Source organism: Passer domesticus, chromosome 1 (genome assembly GCF_036417665.1).
Source record: "Passer domesticus isolate bPasDom1 chromosome 1, bPasDom1.hap1, whole genome shotgun sequence".
NCBI classification, from domain to species: domain Eukaryota; kingdom Metazoa; phylum Chordata; class Aves; order Passeriformes; family Passeridae; genus Passer; species Passer domesticus.
In genome coordinates, this window is record NC_087474.1 from 105459260 (window position 1) to 105486460 (window position 27201).

The 27201-nt window shown below is 35.1% G+C and overlaps 1 protein-coding gene and 1 long non-coding RNA gene across 5 annotated transcripts in view; both read right to left on the minus strand.

Moving 5' to 3' along the window:
• The window catches only part of DOK6 (docking protein 6), a 251085-nt gene that overhangs the window by 181242 nt on the left and 42642 nt on the right, over nucleotides 1-27201 (minus strand). The window lies entirely within an intron of this gene.
• LOC135307929 (uncharacterized) lies at nucleotides 544-27184 on the minus strand. 3 transcript variants are annotated; one of them, XR_010368503.1, is made up of 5 exons: nucleotides 27155-27184; nucleotides 26429-26470; nucleotides 26010-26120; nucleotides 22029-22130; nucleotides 544-672 (listed from the first exon to the last, which is right to left on the minus strand). It is a non-coding gene; the product is annotated as an uncharacterized LOC135307929 (long non-coding RNA). The 3 variants fall into 3 exon arrangements; XR_010368501.1 differs by lacking the exon at nucleotides 544-672 and adding an exon at nucleotides 15411-15533; XR_010368502.1 differs by lacking the exon at nucleotides 544-672 and adding an exon at nucleotides 19916-20131.

Below are 27201 nucleotides of genomic sequence, written 5' to 3' on the forward strand. Positions count from 1 at the left end.
GGATGATAAATGACAACTATTAGGACTCTGGTTTATCATGACACAAGCCACAAATCTCTTCACTGAAAACTGAAAAATGTAGATTTTTCAAGACAGGACAAAGAATGACTGTGCCAAGTTCTGTGAGGGTCCAGTCCAGAAACTGGCACACCATGTTTCCTACATATTTCTAAAATATAATTAAAAATCATAAAAATGCACAAAATAATTTAAAAAATATATGTAGAGAGTAAAATACAGCAAAAAAGCTGTTGACTTCCTGCATTTGAAATTACTTACTTTGTCCTGTGAAACTTAGGTCCAGATGAAGCAAAAATATTGAGTATCTGTTCACAACAGACAAGCCTTGTGGAAGAATACATAGAATTTATAGTTCACTGGGTATCTTTTTTAAAGAATCAGCAAAACAAAGACAACATCAAGGAAAAATGACTATGTAAATTGTACTGGCTTTTAGTTAGGCATCTAATTAGTCAAAATGAAAAGTAGAGATGGCAACCTGATTAATTCATCAATTTGATTTACTCTGACCTGGGGTAGCTTCTGCAAATTTTGCACGTCACCTCTACAGCAGAAGGTTTATCTCACCGACAGCACTTTGTGTTCACAGACACTCCTGCTGTAACTGCATAAAGGGCTTCTGCTGTGTATTGTTCTGCTTCCCTTTGACACCTGGTTAGTAATACATTAAGTATCAAGTTAATAACGAGTTAAGTATTAAGTTAATAATGAGTTTAAATACCTGAAAAAGTATCTGTATTTCTTATTTCACCTGAGACGATGGAAGCATAGAGAAGGTCCCTGTCAATATCACCACTCAGTCTATCTAGCTGCCTCATTCTTCTCATATACATATATTTGCATACAGAATCTCTTGACAGACATAAGCAGGCTCCATTTAGCTTCAGTGAGATTTGACTGCAAAAAGCAGCTAGAGCTGTGCAAATATCTGCTGATTCAAACTTTCACCTAAAGTGCAAGAAAATGTCAGGCCAGAAGTAATTCATGCTTCAGCCTGCTCTAATTGTAGGGCAGAATCCATCTCTATGCAGCAAGCTGACAGTTCAAGACTCTTTGGTCTCACTTTGACAAGCATTTCGGAATGTTAAATTCTTGCACAGACTTTCATTATAGTTCTTTATGGCACAGAATTCCACTCTTGCTCTGAAGAACTGTATACTTTTGTATAAAGTTATTTATGCTTAACAGGCTTTGAAAACTTTGTAGTCCAGCATTTATATTCTTCTTAAAAAAAAAAAAAAACACAAACAAAAAAAAACCCCAAAAAACCCCCAAAAGATAACAAAATATATAGAAGACAGTCATTCTACTAATAAAATAGTGTGTAACTTAATGAGAGGTTCTGTCTGCTAAGTATTATATTACTGTGCTGGTTTTGACTGGGACAAAGCTAATTTTCTTCACAGTTGCTGCTATGGGCCTGTCTTTTGGATTTGTGCTGCAAGCAGTTGATAACCTTGGGATGTTCTCATTACTGTTGAGCATCACTTCCACAGAGTCCTGGCCTCTTCTGCTCCTCAGCCCATCCCACCAGTGAGACAACTGGGGTGCACAAGGAGCTGGGAGAGAATACAGCCAGGACAGCTGACCTCAGCTGACCCAAGGAACATTCCAGATCACATGGTGTCATGCTCAGCATATAGAGCTGGCAGAAGAAAGAGGAACAGGGAGATGTTTGGGGTGTCTCTGTCTTCCCCAGCAACCATTATGTGTCATGGGGCCCAGGTTTCCGGGGATGGCTGAACACCTGCCTGCCCATGGGGTGCTATGAGCTCATTCCTTGTTTTGGTTTGCTTGCCCTCACTGCTTTTACTTTGCCTATTAAAGTATTTTTATCTCATTCCACGGGTTTCTGCACTTTTACCCTTCTGATTCTCTCCCTCATCCCAATGGGAAAAGTGTGTGTGTGGATGTGTGTGGCTTAGCTGCTGGCTGGTGCTAAACCAGGACAATTATAAATTGTATTCCATCAGGGAAGGTTTAATTACATATTTTCTTACAGTTTAATTATACCGGTAAGATGAAGTATTACAATTAAGATAGAGCACATTCATGATTAAGAAGATACAAATCATTTAGTAGTTAGCAAATATTCAAATATTGCTGTAAACAAGGTACTTTAAAATGAAGATTGAAAAGAAGAAACTAAAGTCTAGGATAAGACAGCATTACACAATGGATTTGACTAATATCTTCAAATAGACTTCGTTCTTCAAAAGCAGATGATAAAACAGTTTGTATCAAAACCCAAATACTTTTAATATAGAATTTTAAATTGTATCTGACTGTAACACATTTTTACCTGTATTTTGAAATTTTGGCCAGTGTTTTGAAAAAAAAATACAGAGTTCTAGACAATTTACAAAGAAATTCCAACAGCTGAACCAAAGATGGAGGTTTTGTTTATGCTCATTATGATAAAATAAAAAAAGAAAAGGAAAGAGAGGGAAATTATGAAGAACTTCCATAGTCAAAGCCATTTTTTTATAAATAAACTTAGTGTTGTATGCTAATATTTTGACAGGTTTGAGTATCATCCAGGCATATCCATCCTGAGTTGTAAGGAAAATATATATGGGTCAATATAAGTAGGTTGGAATAGGTGCCTCAGCTTTTATTTTTAAAGCAATTGAGTTTGGCTTGTGCAAAATAGTTTTCAAATAGAAAAATTACATTCTACATTGTAAGAGGCCACTGGCTTGCCTTTGCTTTGTGATTAAATGGCACAGGCACCACTATAATGAGGCAGTCTATCAAAGTCTTCTACCTGGTTGTTTACACTCTATGAGGCTGTATGAATGAAGGATTTAAAAGTTTTCATTAAGTCCTTGGCTGCTGTGCATGCACAAACACAAAGCCAATTATTTTAAAGGTACACAGGATTTTACTAGTTTTATCTTTCTTGAGAGCATGGTTGCTGCTGCTTATTGCTTCACTGAACAATAGAAATAGGGACAAAATTCCTGGCTTTTGAGCAGTCTGCTACAATTATCTTATTTATACATAAAATATATTCTCATGTGTAGGCATCAGCCCCTGCATTTGAATTTTGAATTGTAATAATGAATTTGCGAGTGCAAGGAATTTTTATTGGAATTACATAGATATTTCATCTAACAATTATTAGCTGGCTGAATATGTACATTCCTGTACCCTGTTTCTCTTATCTAAACCATTTCTGCTTGCAGGGAGAAAATCTTACTTTTTTTATCCGAAGAAAAGAGTTCACAATACACCAATCTAAAAACATAACTCTTTCAGCTAATTCATCGTACTGTCATTTAGAGAAAATAAGAATATTCTATCTATCTAAACCACAGATTTATGGTTACTATCTTTACCTGAGACACTGAATTTGCATTAATTTCTTATGCAACAGATGAATATCATTCAATTTGGAGGGCACAAAATTTATACTGAACCCATATTTAATTCATTGATCTTAGAAGATGAAAGTAGCAACCCATTCTCTTTAAAAAGAATAGAAAGATTTATCTGAATTGTAAAGTTTTCTGTCAATTTTTTCCAGTTCTAATGAGATAAGAAGTTTGAACTTTGATATAGGTATATAGCTCATGTCATCAATGCATTTTAATGCCCCTGTAATGAAGCTGCATTTCAGAAGAAACGAGGTGCATGACTAAAGAGCGTTACAGTTACTTCACATTATGACACAGGGAGAAGATTACATACACACTAAAATACAAGGGCAATTTACCTAAGTATAATTGTCCATATTTAATTAATTTTTAGTGCATTTTTGGGTTTCCAAAAGACTTTTGAGGTTGGTTATTAAGGAAATGGGGAAATTGTAGCACAGAAACACATCAGTTAACACAAGTCTGGAAATCAAGACCATCTATTTCAGGAAAAGAGGGGCTTCAAGCTTCAGCAGAGTATGGAGAGTACTCTAAAAACACCTGCTTGTCCTCAGCATCTGTCAGAAGAATAAATTAAGTGCTAAGGTTGGTCACAAAAGCTACAAAGAAAAATGGAGAGCATTTTTGTGCCACTATGACCGTGATTCACAATTGAGCTCACCCTACCTTTCATTCCTCTCAAAGAGGGAGAATAGGAAGGGTCAGAGAGGAAAACGTATGAAACATCTCATGTCAGAGGAGCAAAAAGGCCTCTTCAGCCTGGAGAATGGGTGGAGAGGCCAGTAGAGAAGGTGAATGAAGCACAGATGTCTTAGATCAAAAAGCAATGTGGTGTGAGAGAGCTGGGGGTAAATTGTTAACCAACCCTCCTAATAGAGGCACCGAGGGTACAAAATTAAGAGATCGAGATTCAGATTCAAACAAGTCACAGGAGATGGTTTGTTTGGTAGTGGGTAGGAAGCCATGGATGTATTTTTGGCAAAGAGTATTGCAGATGCAAATATAGCAGTGGACTCAAGGAAAGGCTGGACAGGCACTGGAGGAGGGATCTGTTAAGAACTACCAGAGAAAGCATGGAAAGCTCATGGGTGAGAAACCACTGGAAGCTGGGACACTGGTTGTGAAAAACATGAATTTGTTTTGCTTTTAGTGCTTACTGCATAACAGCTTATGGGCACTGATGGAGAAAAATAACTGAGGTAGATGCACTTTTTATTCTTATGACCCATAACATACTTTCTGTTTATAAACTGGGTCAATCTCAAGCAGTTACTTCTCTGCTCTTGGCAAAAGTCTTGAAAGGGACATTAAAACAAAAGGAAAACTTCAGGCTTTGTATTTAGTTAAGATTTGCAGCGCAGCTTCTGACAAAACAGTGGCTGAGTTTTGTGTCCATGACAATGCAAAAGAAGCAACATCCCATTTTCTGCAGTAATTTATTTTTTTCTTCAAATGCCTTCTTGTGCTAAATGTTATCTTTTTCAGCATTTGACTAGACTGAAGGCAAGGACATCAAAAGGAGAGAATGCAAACATGCAGAAATATATTTCTTCACTGACTAGCCTCCCTTTTGAAAGCTGCTGAGGAATACCACTGCGCATTCTCAACTGAAAGTCAGTGACAACCCTTTTTCACTTTCCTGTAGGTAAATAGCTTTGTTTATAAATTCTTCTGACATCAAAAAATAAAATACCATTCCTGACACTGCCTCATCTTACAAGTCTATTCATATATATATTAAAACAAGCTGGAAGGCATAGCAAATAAAAGGTAACATCACACTGTAACAAACAAAAGAAAATGGCCATCAGCAACATCAACGTAAGTAAACAAAAACTTTTTTTTTTTGGTAAAATTACTATTAAAAGCAGATCCAAGTAAGTACTTAGTTTCCAACTGAAAATCTTGATTGTAATGAGCGCATACATCCACACCTATTACCTAAAAAATGCTGTAAGCCTACCAGTCCTAAAAGAAATAAACTGATCATAAAGTGCTAAAATACAGTGACTAAAAGGCTGTTTCTAAACAAGTTAGAGAAACATTAAGGAATTCCTTGGAACACCTTATCCCACAGAGTCACTGGACACAAGCAAGACAAACCCTCAAGTCCAAACCAATTTCCAGCAGGGAAAAAATAACAACTCTGGACAGATGTACACCTTTTTCTTGCTTATAATTAAGGAAGAACAAAATACAGGAACTGTTCTTTCCTATTCTTATATCTGATTGTGTAGATATTGGGACACCTATGATACAAGAGATCCATGACTGGATCTTCAAAGAAAAGTTTTCTTCAGGATACTGTAACAGAAAACCTAGCTATAGACTTTTAAAAAAGAGAAAAGGCTGATTTTTATTTTGGAAGGATTTAAAATGCTTTTTCCCACTAAACATTGTTAAACTATGTTTCTCAATAACCCTTCAATTGAAAAGGACTACTCTTATGCTACAATTCTCTCTTCTGAGCCCTTATGGCCATTCCTCAGTCAGCATATTTTGGAAGCAGTCTGAGCAATCCAAGCCTCTCAAGGGAAAGCCAGTGAAACTAACTCTAAAATCTGGCATTTCACTGCAGAAGCCAGAGATGAAATGACACTTTTCCATTGTTTAGAAAAATTCCCAACTTAGCTTTCAAAAACATGCTACAGTAGAAGTTTTTACCTTAATTTGCAAATTCAAATATGCCAACTTGCTACAAGCTGATGCAAGGCACATCTTCTTGTAAATCAGAAAAAGAGTGTTAAGTGCTTGCTGGAAATGTCAAAGTAAAAAGTAAAAATTAGTTGACAGGATATTTTTTACAGGAAAACAAAGCAAATAATCTGATTCTTATTTTTGCTATTATTTATCACTGTATTGTAGATGTTACTATGCACATTAAAACTGTAAGCCTGCCTGTGTAGCAAACTCTTCTTCAGCTGACTATACCACTTAAATTAAAAAAAAAATCAAAATTGGCATTTATGTTTCTGACAGATAATATATTATATCTCTACATCCTCTCTTTTTATTCCAGCTGGAAATATTGTTTGTCAAACTTTTCTACACCCACTGTAACCTTTGTGGATGGGTACAATGTCTTCCATGAAACAAAACCACAGGACATATTTGATTTGGTGAGGAGACAATAAAAGGTATGTAGCAGGAAGAATACCCTAGCATATTTTATTCTATAACCTTTACTACGAGTTTTTCTTTCTTTCTTAGCCCACACTGTCATTAAAAGTGTGATTCTGAATGTAAGTTTCTCTATGGTGCTCTTGCACGCCAACTTGTCAACTTCTGCACGAAGAATATTGTAAATTTCTTTTACTTCTGGTTTGTGGTTTGTTTGCTCTGGTTTTATTAACAGATGGCAAACAACCCATGTGGGTCAATTTCGTGCACGAACTTCTATAAAATAATGTTCCAAGAAATTTGGCACAATATTACTTCAATTGTGAAATTGGAAAGTCAATTAGCTTAGGGCTTCACAAGCTTAGCGTTGGCAGAAATTCATAGCATGAAATGAGCAGCATCAGCAAAACTGCAGTTTATGAATTGATTGAGAAAGTTTTCATTACTAACAGCTAAAGTTAAGGACAAGCATGAGTGACCAGTCACAAATTTCCATTAACAATACCAACCTGAAAAATATCAGTAATAATACATGGAATAAAACATTTGTGAGCTGAAAGCCCATGAAAAAACAGTAAAACAGTACCTTATTACTGTTACTGTATTTAATGGACAAAGTCAGTATTCATACATTAGTTATATACAAAATAACCTGAAAGAAAATCCTATAGATGGTTTAAACCTCTTTTCAGGGACACGAAGGGGCTAAAGAACAGATTGGAAAGCAGTCAGGTAAAAAGGTGTTTTTTTTTTTAATGGAATCATAATTTTCATGGATATTTTCCTAACTTCACATTCAAAGTGCATATATATGTATGTGTGTGTATATAAAAAAAATATTATATCTGATGCAGATTATTTAAACAATGACAGTGCTGATACTTAAAAGTTGTGACTAGAAATGTGACTATTTTAAAGTTCGGGAGAAAATTGCACAAAAAAAACCCCCACTGTGCATCTTCTTAAAATACAAATTGCCAACAATTAATCCTAGAAAATATCCACAGTGAAAAAAAAAAACCAGCAAAAATTACACTTTCAATCTTTTATAATGTGTTTTCTGTCATGTGGAAAGCAAAACATTGTGTTGATTCATGCAGATTCGAAATTTCAAGACTTTTGAAAAAGGAGATTTTATGTGCATCACATATATTATGAGGGAATGTTCATGCAAGGAAGCTGACATTTTGGTATTTGTTTTTCCTAGGTTGAGAGTGTTACTACTGTATGCATAAACAAAATAGTGATTATCTAAAACAAATAAAAACTCACAATGACAAAGTGATTAGAAATCACAAAATTCTTACTTGGGGAGACAAAAAAAAAAAAACCAAAAAAAAAAAAAGAAAAAAATATCACAACTGGTCCAAACTATAAGAGATGCTATGTATAATTTCCCTCAACTAATTAAGTAAAAAGGTTACCTTTTGAAGAGTTTGCTGAAATTATCCGGTAAGATAAATGAGTATATATTCATATAAACAAAATTCACTGCAATTAGGACTATTTTTAGCAAACAAGCCCAGACCCAGATACTGTACATGTAACCTGATACTGTCCATATAACACATTGTTTGTTAACCAAATATTCTGTGTTTTGGCTGTTTAAGAGACAGAGGAAGTACAGCAACAATGGCAGAGATGATTTGGCTTGTCTTGGCTTGGCCAGCAAATCTTACTAATTTTCACAGGATACAAAGGAGGAAAATTGAATGCCAAAAAGACTCTGAAGTCTCAGAGCTTCTTTGGCATTCTTTGAAATAGTTCAGAAACTAAGCATATATTTGCATGCTTATTTAATGTTGAATTATTTCATTAGTGTTTATATATCTTTATTTTTCAAAGATTCCTTATTCCATGCTTGAAGAGAGGAATTCATGCCTGTGGAGTTATACCTCGCTCCAAACTAGTCTTTCATCTTCCCAAAACTCCTATCTTCTGTAGTTTTAGCTTAATGATATTGAGGTAATTGATTGGATGATATGTAAAGCCAGAATAAAAACAGGAACTAGGTTTCTCCCTTCGATCTTGGTGTGTCCAGGTTAGGAAATCTCCATGTATTCAATATGCATTTCCTATGAGCAGGAATTTGTTATTCTTTTAAGGATTAATTAACAGTAATAGAAATAAAAGAAGAAATATAGATGTGGGATCTAGGTCTCCAGTAAAAAGGAAATCAGAGAGATGGAAAAGGATAGTGAATCTGTTTGGGTTTTAAGGAACTGGAACTCCTGTGAGCAAACAGTATCACAAGTTATCTGAAAAGGAGGTATTTGAGCAATGATCTCTCAATGTCTCAGTGGAAAGAGGAAAAGAAGCACATTTACCTCTCACAGGCAATCTCTCTTCTTGGTAAAACATAATGACTTTTTTTTTTTTTTAAGGAAACAAAGACTTTCAACATGACACCTCTCAGGTGATAGCATTAAAAAGTGATTCAAATTAATTAAGTCATTACAAATGAGGACACTGAAATGTTAGCCAACCTGGAAATTGTGTTAAAAATAGTTAGTTGAATACATTCTACTATAGAAATGAGAAAAACTACATAGGATGTCATACTATGGAGTTTTAATGAAGAAACAAGATAACTGAGGTTAATAAAACATTAACAGAGTAGCATTCATTTCAAAGAGATCAGCTATGTAAGTATCTAAATTAGTAAACTGAAATTAAATGGAGATGTTTAAAGTCTTTTAAAGCATGACTTAAATTTTCATAAACACTATCATAAAACACAAGTTTGAATGTATATGACATGAGAAGGACCAAAAGAAAGCTGGTTTTTTAACAGTCAGAAACTGGCAGGAATAATTTTTACAATGCATTGTTTAAAAAATGAAACCTGTATACAACTAGAGAAAACAGAGATGAGCATAAATTTTAACATGTTAAATGTAAGGTCAGGCCAAAGAACATTTTGAGACACAAAAATCTTGAAAAATAAAGTATCTGGTGCCACTAGGGCCTGCAGGGCCAAAAGATCATCAGCATGTAAAAGAAAAGCTCAAAGAACATAAGGCTGTAAGAGAAAAAATAAAACAAGCAATTAAATTAATTATTTGCATCAATCTACCAAGGAGCTTGAGTGACATCCTAACCACTGTTTTGGTTTTGATTGGGTTTTCCCTGGCAACAAATAAGCGGCTGCCTCAGCGAAAGCATTAGTAAAAGAGGCTTTGGAAAATAATCAATAAAATGAATAAAAAAAGATTACTACAACACAACAGCAGTTATACAAGAGCTGAACAACTCAAATGTAAACTCTAAAGATTAAGTAAAGTGAATGAATTAGCCCTTAAACTGCCCTTATTACTAGTGCAATGAGTAGGAATCCTGACCAAAAAAACGGTTTTCCAAGACACTGGATATGGACTGTGGAAATATAGAGCAGTGAGCTAGGCTGCAATACCACTCAAATTAGTCAAAAACAAAAGAAAAAACAGACTGAATAGGAAAGGAATAACTATTGTAAAATTGTGAAATGCCAACGTAGCTTTTGGAACCAGAGTTACCACTTTTCAGAAAAGACACGGTACAGTAGAAATGTATGGAGAAGGGAAAGAACAGATACCAAAAAATGTATAACAGATTCTGTATGGGATTGACTAAAACAATGGAAATGCCTCAGTCTGGAAAAGGCATGCCTGAGGAGATTGCGCAAGCACATATAATCATGACTGCCATGGCAAAGATGGACAGGGAGTGAGTGCTCACTGTTTCATGATACAAAAAATTAGCATGAGAGGAAACTTTTACAGTAAATAAAATAATAAAGGGCATCCTTCATATCCGTAAACATAGTTTCCTGGAACTTACTGCTCTAGCAATAAGTGCCACATGTAAATGTAGATGAGCTCAGAAGGGAAATGCTTACAGCGAAGTAGCACTTATGACCCTACTAATTAATTCCCTAGGTCAGAAAACACTGACTATTACAGCGTAAGGAAAGAAGTATCACTGAATTTGCTCCAATGTTTTACTGCCAATAATATAGCAGTCCTCTACTAATTTCACTGGACACTTGAGTTGGAGAGACAGTATGGCCATTACAGAAAACCCATTTCAGAACAGCCCTCCCCGTCCCCCTCCCCAGTATCCATTTCCTTTCCCATTTTTGATCTTTATTTAGCCATTTCTAATATATTTATACATTATATTAATTTTAAATATGTTCATTGACTCCTTAAGGATTTTGAGTCTTGAACTTAACTTTGCCCTTCTATGAAATTTTGAGCAGGAAATCTGAGTAAAAAGAAACCATTGAAGCTTCTTCTATTAATCTCGTACTCTTAATGTCCAAACTGAAATTTTCCACCAACATTTTCCTATATGCAACTGTTGGATTGTATGAATAAAAGAGATCAGTTAGCCTTCAGAAGTGTTGTGCTGGAAACCAGAGGTAATACTAAGGGCTCCTGAATCCAGAAATACAGCTAGAAAGGAAAAATTCTGAATGAGGACTCAGTCTCACAAAGTAGATGTGAAACTTCAGCTTCATTCCAAGAACTGAGTGTGATTCACTCTCTGTCCCTTTTGAAGCCTTCATGAGGTGAAAGACAGCTAGACAGAGAAGCATTTCTACAAAGCATGACCTAGCATTTCATTGGAAGCTCTTTCCTTTCCTTGTGGAATATATGAAGAAAGAAGTCATGATTTGATTCCTTTGACTGGTCAATAATGCTCCTTTTATGTAGCCTGAGTATAGACATCTGTGGATTAATATGGTGTCTCTGAGGAAAATATGTTGAATCCTTAAAGCATCTATGCTGGCAAGAAGCAAATCTTTTATAAGCAAACAATCTGAAAAAAAATCACATCAGTACTGTTTTGGGGTTTATTTTTGGTTTGGTTTTATTTGGGTTTTTTTGGTGAAAATATGGGCAGATTTTATAATATTGTGATTCCTAGAGATTTTACCTGATAAAAGGTTTTACTCTGCTCTCACAGCAGGTGCCAAATATATGTAATACTTAGTGTCACAACAAATTGGATGCTCTGACCTTCTTATAGAAATTTACTTTCAAGAAGGTATGTTCACTTGCTCTTGCTCCACAGTTCTAGTATGGCCACCTTGGAATGGGTGTAAAGCAAAAAAGTCTTAAGAAAGCAAATAGTTACTTCAGATGTTAAAATCTTACATATTCAAATGAAATGCCCTAATAAACATTAAGACTGAGAAGAAAAATAGCTTCAGGATTCAAGCCTCAAATCTGCAAAAACTGGGATGAAATTGTGTTTTCTTTTCTCTCTCATTAGTTTCAAATGGAGAGAATCATTGATGGTTTCATACATTTTTCTATTTTTAAATTTACTTTAACCAAACACAAGAGAAAACAGATCCAGCTCCCTGCAGGGAGTAGAAATACTTCTGTTCCTAATATTATTCTAAGGCTGTGTTTTCAGGTTAAGATGCCCTTGGCAACAAAACTAGTTTTAGGTGCCCCTGGCTCCAACCATTTATTTGTGACCTCTACCTCAGTGCACAGCTGGTGCCAGAATACAAGAATATTTGTTTGTGGAACCAGATTTAAAGCCTTATAATAAATCATTTTGGCTGGCAAGAGAAAGTGGAGGGCTACTGTGCTTATTTATTATTTACGTATTGCTAAAGCAGGATTAGTTCCCTCAGCCATCTCTCAGGTGGCACCACTAAATGGCTGTTCTACTGCTTTCTGAGGAGGAAAACACAGGGAAAAGTATAAAATCAGGGAGGCTTTCTGACCAAAATCAACAAGGCACTGACCCATTTCTGTCATCAATCCACAGCCACAGATTCCTGCACAGCCATTTAATTACCAATTTATCAGTTCCCTCCCAGTCATTTCCCTTCCTTTTGCATAGTATTGAAGGCTGTTTTATAGTGTCAGAGAATACAGGGGTCTTACTAACAAGTATGTCTATTCTGCTGTTTTAGAATTCAAAAAGATGTAAAGGGATAACCATCTAAAAGAAAATAGTTACTACTGCTAAAATGAACTATTAATTTATTTTTCTGAAGAAATGTGTGAAAATAGCTCAGAGTGTATTTGTATAACACTAAGCCACAAAACAAAAAGCTCAAAAGCAAGACACTATAAAGAAATGGTTCTTTTAGAAATCTGTAGGAAATGAAGAAAGGGCATGATTCAGATGCACAAGCAGGAACTTTGTACAATTCATAGATACCTCTTCCACTATGAGCAGTCCAGCCTCTAATTTTGTGACTAGTATATAATTGAGGAAAACAGGGGTAGTGTTATGACATGATTTTAATGATCATAGCAGTAGAAATAGGACAGAGAGAAACTGAAATTCTCAAGAGTGTTCCAGATTATATGTTAAAATTATCTATTCTTTTGCAGTATTTTTTCTGTGTACTCTCTGCCATAAGAAATCCTTATAGGAACACTGTGTGGATTAAGAAGAAGACAAATTAATTGGAACTCTTTCCATTTCTCCTTCCTGAAGGCATTCAAAGTAAACTATTAAGAGTTCAATGGCTATAATATCCCAGATTAGTAAACCAGGATGTGAGAGGAGACTTCTGAATTTTTAAGACAGACAAATCTGGAAAAATCATTCTTGAACTAAGTCAATTAATGGAACCCAAAGACAAGTCTCTAATTCTTTTTGGCATTGCGAGTGTTTAGCATGAATTAAGACTTCAAGTAATTACCCAGCTAGTCCCTGATCTATGCATGAGGCAAAAAAGAAATGTTAGATCCTTCGGTTCTGCTGAAGTTGCTTTGTATTACAAACTCAAACAACATAAGCCTTTCTTTTTGTCATGTGTTGGCCATAAATAATACTTGTTAAAAAATCTGTTTTGGAGACTTCAAAAATGCTACAAAATGGAAAACAGAACATTCAAAGTCAGTCTGGCCACACTCCCTAAATGGCAGTTTGACAAATCTCCCCATGTGGTTCCCTGAAACAATTCAACAAAAAAGTATCCCATGACAGCAAAGCAAAGAGAAATACAATTGGACCATTTTGTCTAGCTATTTTTTAGTAGGGATGGGTAATATCAACTGATTTGATGTTTATGATCAACTGAAAATCAGTCAGCTATTTTGGAAGAGTCTTCTAGAGCTGTTTCCTGCCATTTTAGGGTACAAGCAAAAAGCATCTATTCACAGACCAGCTTTCCCACGAGACAGTAACAAGGTGGGATGACAAGGCACACAGTAGAAAACACCCTGGCAATTTTCTGTTTTGATGAAGTTTCCTGCTATGACTCAGAGCAGCATGAGGCTATTACTCACAACCCACTCCTGTGAGGAGCAAACAGGGGAGACAAACCTCAGCTGCACTTGCAGATCTGTTATGGTCCCAGCCATGCTGCTTTGCCTCACCGCCCTCTGACTGTCCCACCTTCCCATGAAAACACCAGAACAGAGCAGCAAGGCCACTCAGAAGAAAGATACATTGCTGTATCTGAGCAGAGAAAATCTATTACTGAGAAGTATCTTGCTGTAGAATGGGGATTCTTTGTCCAAGCCAGGTATAGCTGTCATCTTAAATCAGGTGACTCCTGTATGTCAGCTAAAATATGTGTGGGAAAAAAAACCAAAATCCCAATACAAGAATTACAGCAAATGATTGGGAATTCTTCAGCACAAGGCTGCAGTCACCCATGAAATGTGAGAATCTGAAATTCAGAGCAGGAGATTCTATACATAATAAAACATTCTGATATCGCCTTACAACTTGAAATGCATGTGTTTGGAGCTGGGTGTCCAAAATCCTAAACTCCAAGGAAGACAAGTTGCAGCTAATGGTATGGCACTAAAGTTTACCAACAGATAACCAGGTGCTTCTCCTTACACTCTGGATATGTGACTACATCTACTTACATCAGACCTTTTTCATACATTAAAAAATCCCAGATAGATAATAAACTTTACTGAGACCCACTGCTGTTCAGGACATAGGGACCCCTGAAGAAAGCTATTGAGTGGACACTTAAGAGAAGAACTATTGGCCTTTTTATGAAGTATGGGATAATGTAATGTGTCTCAGACCCAGTGAGACATAATTCAGTTTTATAACTTCAGAAGGGAATCCCACTGATCATCTCCATCTAACATTATTTTTCACTCCATCTGTCAATAAGAGAGGAATGTGGTGTAAGTACCATACTTTTTTTTTTATTTCCTAAGCTCTCCATGACTGAGAAAGTGATATAAGTAGAATTTTCTTCTGGGATATGGAGTTCTCTCCTTACTCTGTTAGTGAACTTTGGCAACATTCTGGCAATGTTTAAATATCCCCTATGATATTCAGGACCCTTTCCAAATTGACTTGTTATTTATGTCATTAAGAAAATTTATCTTTCAGCTTATCTGCCCCAATGAGAGCACTGTAGACTAATATAATTTGTCTTTTTTTCATTTAGTTCTACTGACAGGTAAGTAATTTGTGGCTCTTGCCTTCAAAGAAAACGGAGACAAATACTCTGGGTTTTTACATGTAATGTTCTCTTTTCTTTTACAGTCAAATTTAGAATAAAAATAGCAAGATTGTTACAGGCAGACCTGCTCTGCAGCTGGTGGTAAAATTGATACAGCCATTTTAAGCATAGCTCAGGCACATAGCTCAAAAGATGAGATGAAAGATGGGAAGTTAGTAACAACAACAGCCATTCCATCTACAGAACTAATTTTCATCCAAACAACTAAATACTTGCACATTTTAAAACCAAATTAAACACTGGAAGACAGATATGTTGGGGTTGCATTGAAAAGACAAAACCACACATTTTAATATAACAGACCAGTGAGTTTTCTTTGCTTTTTATTTTATGGCCTTTATTTTGTCTCTGAATGTTACAAGATAACAAAGACTGATTAGCTGGGCAGCCATTAACTCCTTTAGAAGTGATGGGATTTATAATAGCAGCAAAGCTGCCAGTTTTCTCTTCTGTCTCTTGGGTAATTAGAGAATAACTGTCTTCCAGATGTGCTGGCACTACACACTACATCAGTCTCTCTGTCTTAAATTCTTTTCCTCAATTCAGTAATTTTTATGCTAAAAAGAAAGAATTATATTGTTTAGAAATGATAAAAATACAATCCGAATTTGGACTCTACTGAAAAGTAATCTATGGACACAGTTTTCTATGATACAGAAAAGCTGGACTGTTTTTGTCTTTGTACTGTGCACCAAAACTATGCAAATAAAATACTCTAGAAGCCAAAACAGTAGGCCAGATCAAATGTGTTTTGGGAAATCTTCAACTTGGCTAGAGCCAATATTCATCTAATACTTCAGCGCCACCCTACTTCAGCCCATTGGTTGAATGTCTTCTGAGGTACAAATTTCAACACTGAAATGTGGAGAGAGAAAGATAGATCCATTTAGTGACAAATCCCCCTCCTCCCTTTGTTTCCAAGTGGTTTTCCAGCTTTTGCATATTGCCATATATTTTTGCCGAGTGTCCACATTCCCAGCCCTGGGGGCAAACAGCTGAACATTTAATTACATGAAGTGTCATCACCTTCTTCAAAAAAGCTATCTGTTTGAAGAACTCTGCAATCTCTCTGAATATGGGCAATTTCACAAGATCATAAACCATTCTAATTCTAGGTAACTAGAATTTAGCTTTCATTCACACAAATCTATTTAAATAAGGTTTTGTTAAATATATATTTTGTTAAATATGCACCATTCCTCAATACAGACTTTCCAAATGACCTAAAGGTTTTTTGAGCTGTCCCACTCCAAAGTGTTGGTCTCAGCTCTATGTTACTGCCATTTTAAAATTGTATCAAATCTTTATAGTATAAAATATGTAAAAAAACTATTTCTTGATAAAATCTGTGGTTTGCTCTCACAGTCCCTCAGATGCTACAAGTTGACAGCAAAATATACTGCTGTAAAGTTTTCCAGTCATCACCGTGGTTTAGCAACCAAGGTAAGTGAGGAAGGTCCCATTCAGGTTCGTGCCAGAATGTGCATTCACACTATATCAGAGATTTCACAGTTATTTAAAAATATTACATTATAAACTTTTGTTAAGGGCCATCAAATCATATTTGCTTTCTTCAATTCTTTCAAAGTAAGTTTGCACATTTGATTTTTTTTGTATACGTGGTCTTATAACAGTCATTCATATTTAAATATTATATTAAAAATAACACAATAATAATAAAATATAATAAATATAACATTTTCATATTTCATATTGAAGAATTATTTAATTTTATAAAATACCTCTTCAGTTTAAAACATTTTTAATCAAATTCTAATCATACATTACAAGGCATTTGCACACGGCATTGCAAGTATAATATGCATGTTTTCTACTTAATTGAGGTCACCAGTGAACTTCTTTGGGAGTTTGGATCTATAACAATTCCAAGGACTTTTAATTCATTACATATTCCCTGAAACACTATTTTAATAATTTAGATCCCTGAACTATTTTGGCCTCATTTGCAGTTTGAATACTGTGTTCAGTTTTGGGCCCCTTCCTACAAGAAAGACCTTGAGGTGCTGGAGTGTATGCAGAGGAGGGCAATGGGGCTGGGGAAGGTCTGGAGCACAAGTCCCATGCAGAACAATAGGGGGAGTTTGGGTTATTTAGCCTGGAGGAAAGGGGGATTGGGGGAGACCTTATCACTTTATAACTACCTGAAAGCAAGGTGCGGATCAGTGTCTGTTCCGAAGTAATAAGCAATAGAAGAGGAGATAGCCCCAAGTTATGTCAGGCAAGGTTTAAATTGGATATTAGGAAAAAACTCTTCAGTGAAAGGGTTGTGAAGCACTGGAACCAGCTGCCCAGGGAAGCAGCTGAGTCATCATCCCTGAAGGTATTTAAAAGACAACAAGATGTGGTGCTCAGGGACTAGGCATTTTATGATTGTAGGATTCTCTTAAGTTTTCCTCACTTATGAGACAGTATCAAAAGCATTATATCTAAACAAGATATCAGCTACTTCTTGTACAATAGCAGCACCCACCAACACCAGAACTGTATCGCTCTATCACTGAAACCACACAATTTTGATACAGGACTAGAGATAACGTGATAACAAATAGATATTAGTAACAAGCAGTTATGAATGCACTTTGTCTCCATCTGTGACAAATCTCTTAATGAGCCTATTATATTTGTAGACTGAATGACCCTAGATTAACTGTAGAAGGAAATATCTTAATGGCACAGTAATAATAAATGTAATGCTATCAGGAAGCTACATCTCACAGGCTTCTGAAGAAAAAAACAGAATCTGTATCAAAAGATACAAAATAGTAACACAAGACAGGAGAAACCTTGAAAGCATAATGTCTAGTGGCATCAATGCAAATTACAAAAGATTAGTCACTGAGAAGTGCAAAGAAAGGTTATTTAAGGTATAATTAAAGCATGTACAGAACTGTGTAACAAACTAGCGCAGCTGCTCAAGATTGACAGCCTAAACAGCAATGTCTTTAGATTGCATAAAGCTAAAAAACCCCATCTATTTACAAAGGAAACTTCAGAATCAGTTATAGAGAACTGATCACTCTAATATCTTGAATTGATACACAGGTATAGTAAGTTTTAACCAGTTATTATCACATATATCTGCATATATCTGCTTTTTTGTGTCTGGTACCCCAACTTTGGTTGTAACTTGGATGCAATACACTAATTTATACCCAAGTAAGTTTCATAAAATATATGCTAACAGAAATCAGAATATAATTCATAAATATTTATAATGTGAAGGGAGAGAATGCTTCTTCTGAAAATGTGCTAATGATCTGTAGTATCATGCAACTACAGCAGCAAACATAGCTGGATTTCTCTCAGAAAGTATAACTTATTTATATAATAAAATGAATTAACTGAGCATTTCTTTCATATCAGCAGTTCTCTTGTTGCATTTCTGGCAATTCCAATTTAATTTTGAAACACATTTTATTTCACTCATACCTTATTAATCCTGACAGAGTAGATAGTGAAAACAGTACACCAAATCAACCTGATAGCAAGACAACCTTAGCTTCAAAAAGATAAAAGCAGAGCCAATGAAACAATGTTCGTTTCATAACCTCAGCCCTTCATAATCAAAGTGTAGCATATTACAATGAAGAAGAAGAAAGTATGTTCAGATGAGTATCACTATTATGCATATTTTAAACTATTATTCAGAGAAAATTCTGGGCTGTGAGGAATCATTCAAATGTAATTCAATTTTCATAGATAACTATAACATTAGTTATAATGAAAATAAAATTGTTTATGCAACAGAGGTCAAACACTCCAGATAAAACAGAGTTATTTTATTTAATATGCAGTATTGGAAAGAATATTCACATAGCAAGAAAAGGATACTCAGCTCAAACTGTGGCAAGGGTCCCCCACCTCTACAGACTGAATGGTGGAAGGAATAAGCATTATGATTATTTTTTCACAAATGCCAGTTAAGATCGACAGTTTTATGGAGATTAGAACTCATATTGTTGAAACTATGTAAACTTTGGAAAATAAGCACACATAGAAAATCTTGTTAATCTTCTAAAATATTCAAATCATATTATACTTTTTCTCCCACGATTTTCCTGAAACCTGTCATACATTTCTGAACAGTTCTTGAATTTCTTTCTTTTCTCCTAAAATACCATATCCACAGGACAGTCACTTACTAAAATAAAATTATCTAACAAATTGATGTATGTCAATTGTAAGTATTGCGATATTAGGGCTTCCATATGTGTTTAGATTCCTGCTTCTTTTAATACCTGTATTCATAGCAATAGTTATCTCAATAAAAAAGGCTACATAGAATGTTTGTGCTACTAGCAATTTTCCAACCTCAAGAAAGAAAATAAAAAATAAACAGAGAAAGAAAACCATCTAAATAAATACCACATGGTCTTTTCAGATACAAAATCTAATATAAATATTGCTTTGAAAATACAGAAGATAAATTACTGCTCCTTAAATCCACACTGGCTTTCTAAATTCTAGCAGAAAAGTGATTCTATCATGACTAAATGCCAATTAACTATTTTCACTAATGAAATTATTTCTAGAATAGCAGCAGCCCATGACAGAAATCCATAATTCTATCTGATCAACAAAGTGGGCATCTGTATGACACCATGCAGAGGAAAACCATTTTCTTTTTGCTGTTACTTGAAACTCCTATATTTCTTTTAGGCATACTCCCCCACCTTCAGAAAACGAACAAACAAAAAATTAGGTAATTATATAGAAATAAAACTGCACATGCAATCTTAAACTTCCATCTTTGTGCACACATATTATGAAAAAGGTCTACACTGTCTTGTGATCTACTCTGAACTTTCAGCCTCCCTGGTTTCTGTCTCACTACCATTCTTCTTGTCCATGTAAACAATTCCTAAAGCCTTCAAAGTACAAAGCAAGGCTCACTACACACCAGTGATAATCTCTCAATTGGGAAAGCATCCCAGTCTCTTCCTTTTTTTTTTCTGCAATTACTTTCTGTTTGTTTTCCTTCTTCCCAGAATCCCTCCTGCTCACATCCTCCAATTCCTCCCATCCTGTTTCATCACTCCAGCTCCTTGTTTCAATGTCTTCTACAAACTTCTGATTGTCTATCTATGATCTCTCTGCACTTCTGTCAGAAATGCTTCCAATAGCAAATGTACACCTAAAAACATGAAGCCAAAGAGTTTCTCATATTATTAGCCTTGGACTTATCTTTAAACTCAGTAATCTATGACAGTTTCTTTGTTTTAATGGAGCTGAATAAGTTTTTCCTTTAACAATCTTTTCCAAAAGGCCAAAGTGAAAATGTTGAAAAAAAGCCATTCAAAGTAAGAGTTAAATTCTAGACTGACCAATATTACAAAAATATATGAAATAAGTACTATAAGCCACAAATATTTAAAACCAATTTTTGTAATGCGAAATGTCAGAAAATCTATGAGGTGCTAATAAAGTAAACTAAGAACTGATAAAAAATCATGTCTATATAATAAAATATTCTGATATTTCTTTGAAGGTGCAAAATGTATTAATTATTTATTAATTAATAATTTAATTTATCGATTCCCACACTTTATTTATTTTTCACTGTCCTCTTTCCAGTTACTTGGACCTTTTAAAAGTATTCCATCAGTGATGGCAAGGAAGGCTTTGCTTGAAAAAAAAATCTCATATTTGGCCCCAGTTTTTGATCCTGCTAAAAAAGTTGGTTAAATGGTGTTTCTTCACCCAGTCAGAACCAACATAACAACTACTTTGCTGTTCTTAAGTCCATAATCACTTGTCTGCATATTTGTATTTGTAGGAGTTTGAAAGGTCTATTTCTTTTCAAAGAAAATTTTTACTACAGGCCTAGCTAAATTAAAAATAAAATTGAATTAATATTTATATCTGCCCTTTAACAACACAGATTTAATTCCAATCACATGCAATATCTTTTAATTTCTTGATAAGTCCTTGATCAAACAAAACAATTTATGTTTCTTTCCCAAGGCAAAAGCAAGCATTCAAAAATCACAATAAATTGAAGTAAGTATAAATATATAAACTACATACTGAGCCAGATTATTTTCCTTCAGCAGTGGAGAAAACAGCTTTGTAATACATTTTTAACATATGGACCCTAAAATGTTGGATTGTTTTGCTTTGTTTGGCCAATGTTTCATATGGCCCCATGCTCAAGATAGGCTCAATTGTTTCCTAAAACATATATTCACATATCAGACAGTAGGTAGTCAGGTGTCAGTCTGTACTCTCTTGACAAAATGGAGCAAATATAGCTTAAGCCTGAAGCAAAAGCCTGGATAAAATAATGAACCATGAAAGTTTATGAATTCAAGCATTATGTACTAGAGATCAATATTTCCTACTTTTCTAAATTAAATGATATCTTGACATCCTCTCTCCCTGAACGAAAAGATATAGCACATCTTTTGTCTTCCACCAAAATAAACCCCAAATTTTATTCTGACTCCATATCTATTTAACTATAATGCATAGGAAATAATAGAGTAGCCAAAGTTCCTGATCTCTTAAACTGTACATACAAGGAATTAGACACTAATTATCTGCCACAAATTTTTTAATCTCTTTGAGTATAAGGTTAAATTATTTTAATAAGGACCTCTATTAATTTTCTTGTTTGTTCTTTTTTGCATAATTTCTGTTCACAGGAATAACAGAAAAAAATCCACCTACCTAAGGCGTTCCTTTTCCAAGACCTTTTACCACAACACTTTTAATTGAGAAAGTCTTTTTGAAAAATATATCAAAGAAAAACTTTGAACAGCCTGTGAAATTAATAAAGACATCTCTCTACTAAACAATATACTTGTTAGACTTCCTCCTTGTAAGGCTAATCCCAATTAGTATTTTGATGCAAAATTCTATTACTTTGGTTTTCTTGTAACAAGGAATAAATCTGTTTGCTCCACAGAAATATCTGAATAAAGGAATTTTAGAAGATGCTAAGCTCTCAAGGCAATGTTTAAAAAAAGCTATTCAAACAAAGAACTAATACAGAATTTTTTTGAAGTTTTCTAGTTTAAAAAACCACCAACCTTTCAAAACGAAACACAGATACATCAAATATGGGGCCTCATTTTCTGGGTATCTGGTTTGCAGTATTTTCCATTTTCTTCCTTTAAAATTCTGGATCACTTCTGTAGGGAAACACAGTTTGGTTTGTAGCTAAAGAACAGAGTTTCTAAAACCTGAGCTGTTCCTAAAGAACCAGTTTCTAAGGCAAAAGAGGTCTTCAGCATTTTGTAGCTATTCAAAGCTTTAAAATCAAGGCTTGAGACATTAAATAACTATTCAGAAGGAGTACTGTGCATTATCCCTTCAACATATTCACAACAGCTCCTTTTTTACTAGAGAAAAATGTTTAATTTAAAACCACATGCACTCCTTTCAAGACAATGCTTTCAGAGATGCTAGCTATATCTTTCCACCTGCCAAATATAAACCAGGAAAATCAATAGCAAAATAGTAAAAAGGATGTTATCCATTGTTTTAAAGCTGGGTAATTTTTTCCATACTGGAGAAGGGTTGTATTCAAGTCACTTTGCCTTTTGCAGAACTTGGAGACTCAAACATAATGGAAATGCCAATTTCTGTGGTCTGTGTATAAGTTGTTTTGACTCACGTATTCTCTTTACTGCTTGTAGAGTCCATGTGGCACATCCAATATCCCCTCAATCAACAGAAGAGTAATTTAATACCTTTGTTATCAGAAGTTCTATATGTAATAAAAACCACTCTCTATAGTGTCTCTATATTTCTAAACATGGTTTTTTGTCCACTGAGGCATCGCAAGGACTTTGCTTACTTATGTTAGGGGAATTAAATTATTATATTTTCAATTTGGATATATCAAATAGCTTGAACATAAAACATACTACCTTGGTATCTTCTGAGATAGTATATGCAGAAGTAATGAGTATTAGCGAAATTAATCCCTTTTATTTCTCAACAATTAACTAATTTTATTGAAATTTCATGGCGTTTTTGCCATTTCACTCTCATCCTTCACTTCCCAAGTCAAAAATTTCATCCTCTTGAACTTTCAGATATTCGAGGACTGTGTTTGCAGAAATCCAACAGTACCATAGACAATTTTACTTAGACTATGAAAAAGCTGTTTAAAAAGAAGTAAACAAAAAAGGAAAAATATTACAGTTCAAAATATTAAATATTTCTATGTCCTTTTTTCCTTCACTATCACCTTCCTCTTAAGACAACTCTTAAGGAACATCAATGCCCAGGAAGACTCCACAGTTCAACTCATCTTTAAATCAGTCTAGAATAGAGATCAGTAGCAGAGATTTTGGATTGATAAAAATTCATTGACCCTTTCTGTCATGGACAAAACTGCATGGACAAATTTTTCCTCTCCAGAGTAATACTGTGGGAAAGCTTCTCAGGGAAGTCAATGCAAATACATCCTTGTAAGTCCATAGAAGGTGATTATTATAACATTTTTGTAATTTGAAATACTCTGAGATGGACACCAGATATCACCAAGACTCGAAACGTCCATTGCAGAAACAAGCAGAATTTCATACAACTTTTGGAACAGTGAATTTTAAAGAAAGATGTTCAGAACTCACTGTACTCTCCTTCATAAATTCATGGCATCTCAATTTGTGATGGCCCAGAAATTGTAACATTTAATCCTGAGATGTTATTTAAATAATTTCCTAATTAAAGGAGATTTAACAGACTTTCTATGAGCACAGAGGTTAATACTGCCCCATCTTTTACAAATGAAAAGCTATCCACCCTAGTCTAATTCAATATACAGAATTGAACTCAATGAGAGTTCTATATAAAGAGCAAGGGTAGAGAATGACGCAAAATGTCAAGAGGTCCTATTTATAGGTACTGAAATTCTAACCAAAAAAAAAAAAAAGAAAAAAGAAAAAGTTAGGTTTGAAAGGAATGGATCTTTTTGAAGTAAAAAACCATCATCTTATTGTATAAACATAACCATGCAAAAGCAGAAACTCTGTTCAATGTCTTAGGCATTGTCCTTGAAACTCCTTTTTTAAATGTTTAGAATTTGAAAGGGATCTCATTTCGTTTGACCTTCCATAGACCATAAACTGCAGAACTTCCAGAAATTGTTGCTATATTTTCCTTTTATGAAGGAGCAGAGACTTATATTAAACTCAAGCTGAATAACACATATTGTTTATTTGTGCTCCTGTAGCAGTACCTGAGGTAAAACAATAATCTAATACACTTGTTAAAGACCACTTAAGTAGCTCTTAATGATACATTTCTTCTGGGTAGCAAAATATCCTATCCATCCACATGAGAGTACTTTAATCATTTCCCTTGAGTTTGGGACATGGACTTAGCTAAAATTACACTTTCTAATTGAACTCAAGCCTAGTTTGTTGCAACACCATGTCATTGTCATTGGTAATGTAAATCAATCAGTGCTATAGTGTAACGACTGTAAAAGCAGAAAAGACCAGTCTATTACTGAAAGTTGATTTTTGTACAACCAATAAACTAGAAAACTTATAATGTAAATAATAATTGAGAAATAAAAGTTTAAAACAACGAAAAGGCATTAGAATTGTAGAAACATGATAGTTTTGCCCTTTCTGTTGAAGTCAGAAAAGATAAATAGCAGACACTAGTTGATTTTAATATGCTTACAACAGAGGAAACTTTATCTCTAAATGCCACTATACTATTTTATGTTATCTTTTCATTGCCTCTAAAATCTGCTGTATTTTTCTTAGACATATAAAAATATATATTTTCAGATTTACTCTTGAGATACTGTTATTTCATATTTATTGCTGGAGGTACACTGCAATTCTTCACAGACTTTCAAATTCTTCCCTAAACATCTAGGGTCAGATTCCATAAAACAAAAATAGATGAACTTCACCCTAAACACTAAACCAGTTTCTCAACAGTAATTATTTTTCTATTACATACTTTGGGCAGCTGAGTCCTAGGAACTACAGACTAACTCTTTCTTTGCTAGGCCTTGTGAAGAACTAACACACACAGAGACACGTGACCTAAAATAAACATGTTATGCTGCATGAATCCCTACTGCAATTTCCCTTTAGGTACAAAAAGGCTGCTATGAGGTCTTCCTGAAGCTTCTCTTCTCCAGACTGAACAACTCCATCTCTGACAGACTGGTTTTTTACAGGACAGGAGCTACAATCCCTGGCTTTCTGACTCTCTTCTGGACCTGCTCCAGCTGGTCAGTGCTCTTGTGTTCGAGAACCCAGAGCTGGATGCAGCACTCCAGGTGGGTCCCACAAGAGCAGAGCAGAGGGGCAGAATCACCTCCCTCACCCTGCTGATCGCATTCCTGTTGATGCAGCCCAGGATGCAGTCAGCCTTCTCGGCTGTGAGCGCACGTTGCCAACCCATGTCCAGCTTCTCATCTACCAAGTCCTGCTCTTCAGGCCTGCTCACACTTTTACATGGGCATAAGGCAGGTTCAGGGCAGTCCGCAGGACTGGATGACTTTTAGTGGTCCTTTGCTGTCATTGGTTGGTGGGAATCCATTAATTTTAATTGTCCTGCGCTGCTCTGTGACACTCTTACTCCAACTGGTGACAGTGGCAGAACAATTTACTGAATGTATATAAATGCTCAGAGCAAAAAGCCAGAAATTTTCTGCTAGGGATCATCATCTAGGCTAAAATTTTTTCAACTATAGAATCTCAAAGCAACCACCCTTATTCTATTTCACATGCAGAGGAACTTGTGAAGTGAGCCGTCAGGTCTGGAAAATTACATCTGCATGATGTATTAAAAATATACACAAAGGATAACTAAACATAATCTATAACTTATCATCTTTTTTTTCTCCACACCCAGCTGCAGTCCTCCCTCACCTTAGCCATCCCTCATTCCAAACCCCTGGTTGTGTACCAAGGATGCAAGGTCCAAAATTTAGCTGACTAAATTTAGCTGCAATTATAGGCTGAAGTTGGGTTATTAATTATTAGTAGGTCAAGGGCTTAAGGAAGTAAATGCCAGCATAGGGGGTTTCATACCTTGTGTCATCCACATGAGTGCTGACAGTATATGAAAGACACACAGGAGCCGTGAAGAACCTTTCCAGGGATTTGCAGGTACCAACTATTCCTCTCCAAAATGCTGTCTGACTGGTCAACAAAGACATAGGAATGGTGAGCACACTAGTGCTTAAACTAAGAACTCAATAGGTCCTACCTCTCTCTTATGTATCAGGTAAGAAATGCTTTACATATTCAAGTTATATAGATCCTGATTGCATCCTCTTTGCATAAGTAATATGATCCAAAACAATCTGCACTACAGTTAAATATTTTGGCTGCATGAATAATATGTGGCTGATAATAGCTTGGTATACATTTTGTATGGTTGTATTTGGCAAAGGAAAATATGTTGAGAATTTTATCTATAATGTTAATTCCTTTGTTTAAAAACTTACCTTTTTAAACTGTTTGACACAGGCTACAGTGTAGAACTGCTCCTGAATTTAGGATATCAAATGATGATAGTTTATACTTTATGTAAAAAGGTGTTCTGTTATCTACAGCTGGCTGAGACAGTGACTTTCATCCTAGAAGATTATCAACTGAGAGCATATAAAGTATACTTCCCTGCCTCCTAGCTCCAGAAGTGCAACACACCTGGGCATGAAGCCACCAACCCTCAGGAATATATAACACTTTCACAAGAGAGCAAGGAGCATACTCAGAAATACAAGAAACTGAAAATATACCACATCCCCACACTGGCTGCTTACAGGACACAAAGCCTTTTTTCTCATCTACAAGTTCATAAATAAATTAGTTCTTGTACACCAAGGGAATATATAAAGCAGTGGGACAAAGGACCAAGGTCAAAAGTTTTATTTCTCACACATAATGGATACTCTATGTAGGTATATAAACTACTGAAGGAACTGAGTTCATCAGAGCAAGTATGATACAAGTCTGCAATTAACTTTGGGATACAAAAAGGAATGAACTTGTCACCATTTTCTCTTCTAAAACATTGTAATTCTTTACTCATGCTTCTTCTGGAACCTAAAACAACTGAAAAAAAAATTAAAATACATTAAAAAGTCTAAAATTTTTTAGAGTGGTTGTCTAATAATGAATGAACTATGGAAGGATGCACATGCCCTAAATAAAAGGACCTAGGAACCTACACAGGATGCTTTGGTGCTCTTGATGACAGGTTCTCCCAGCTCTTTCA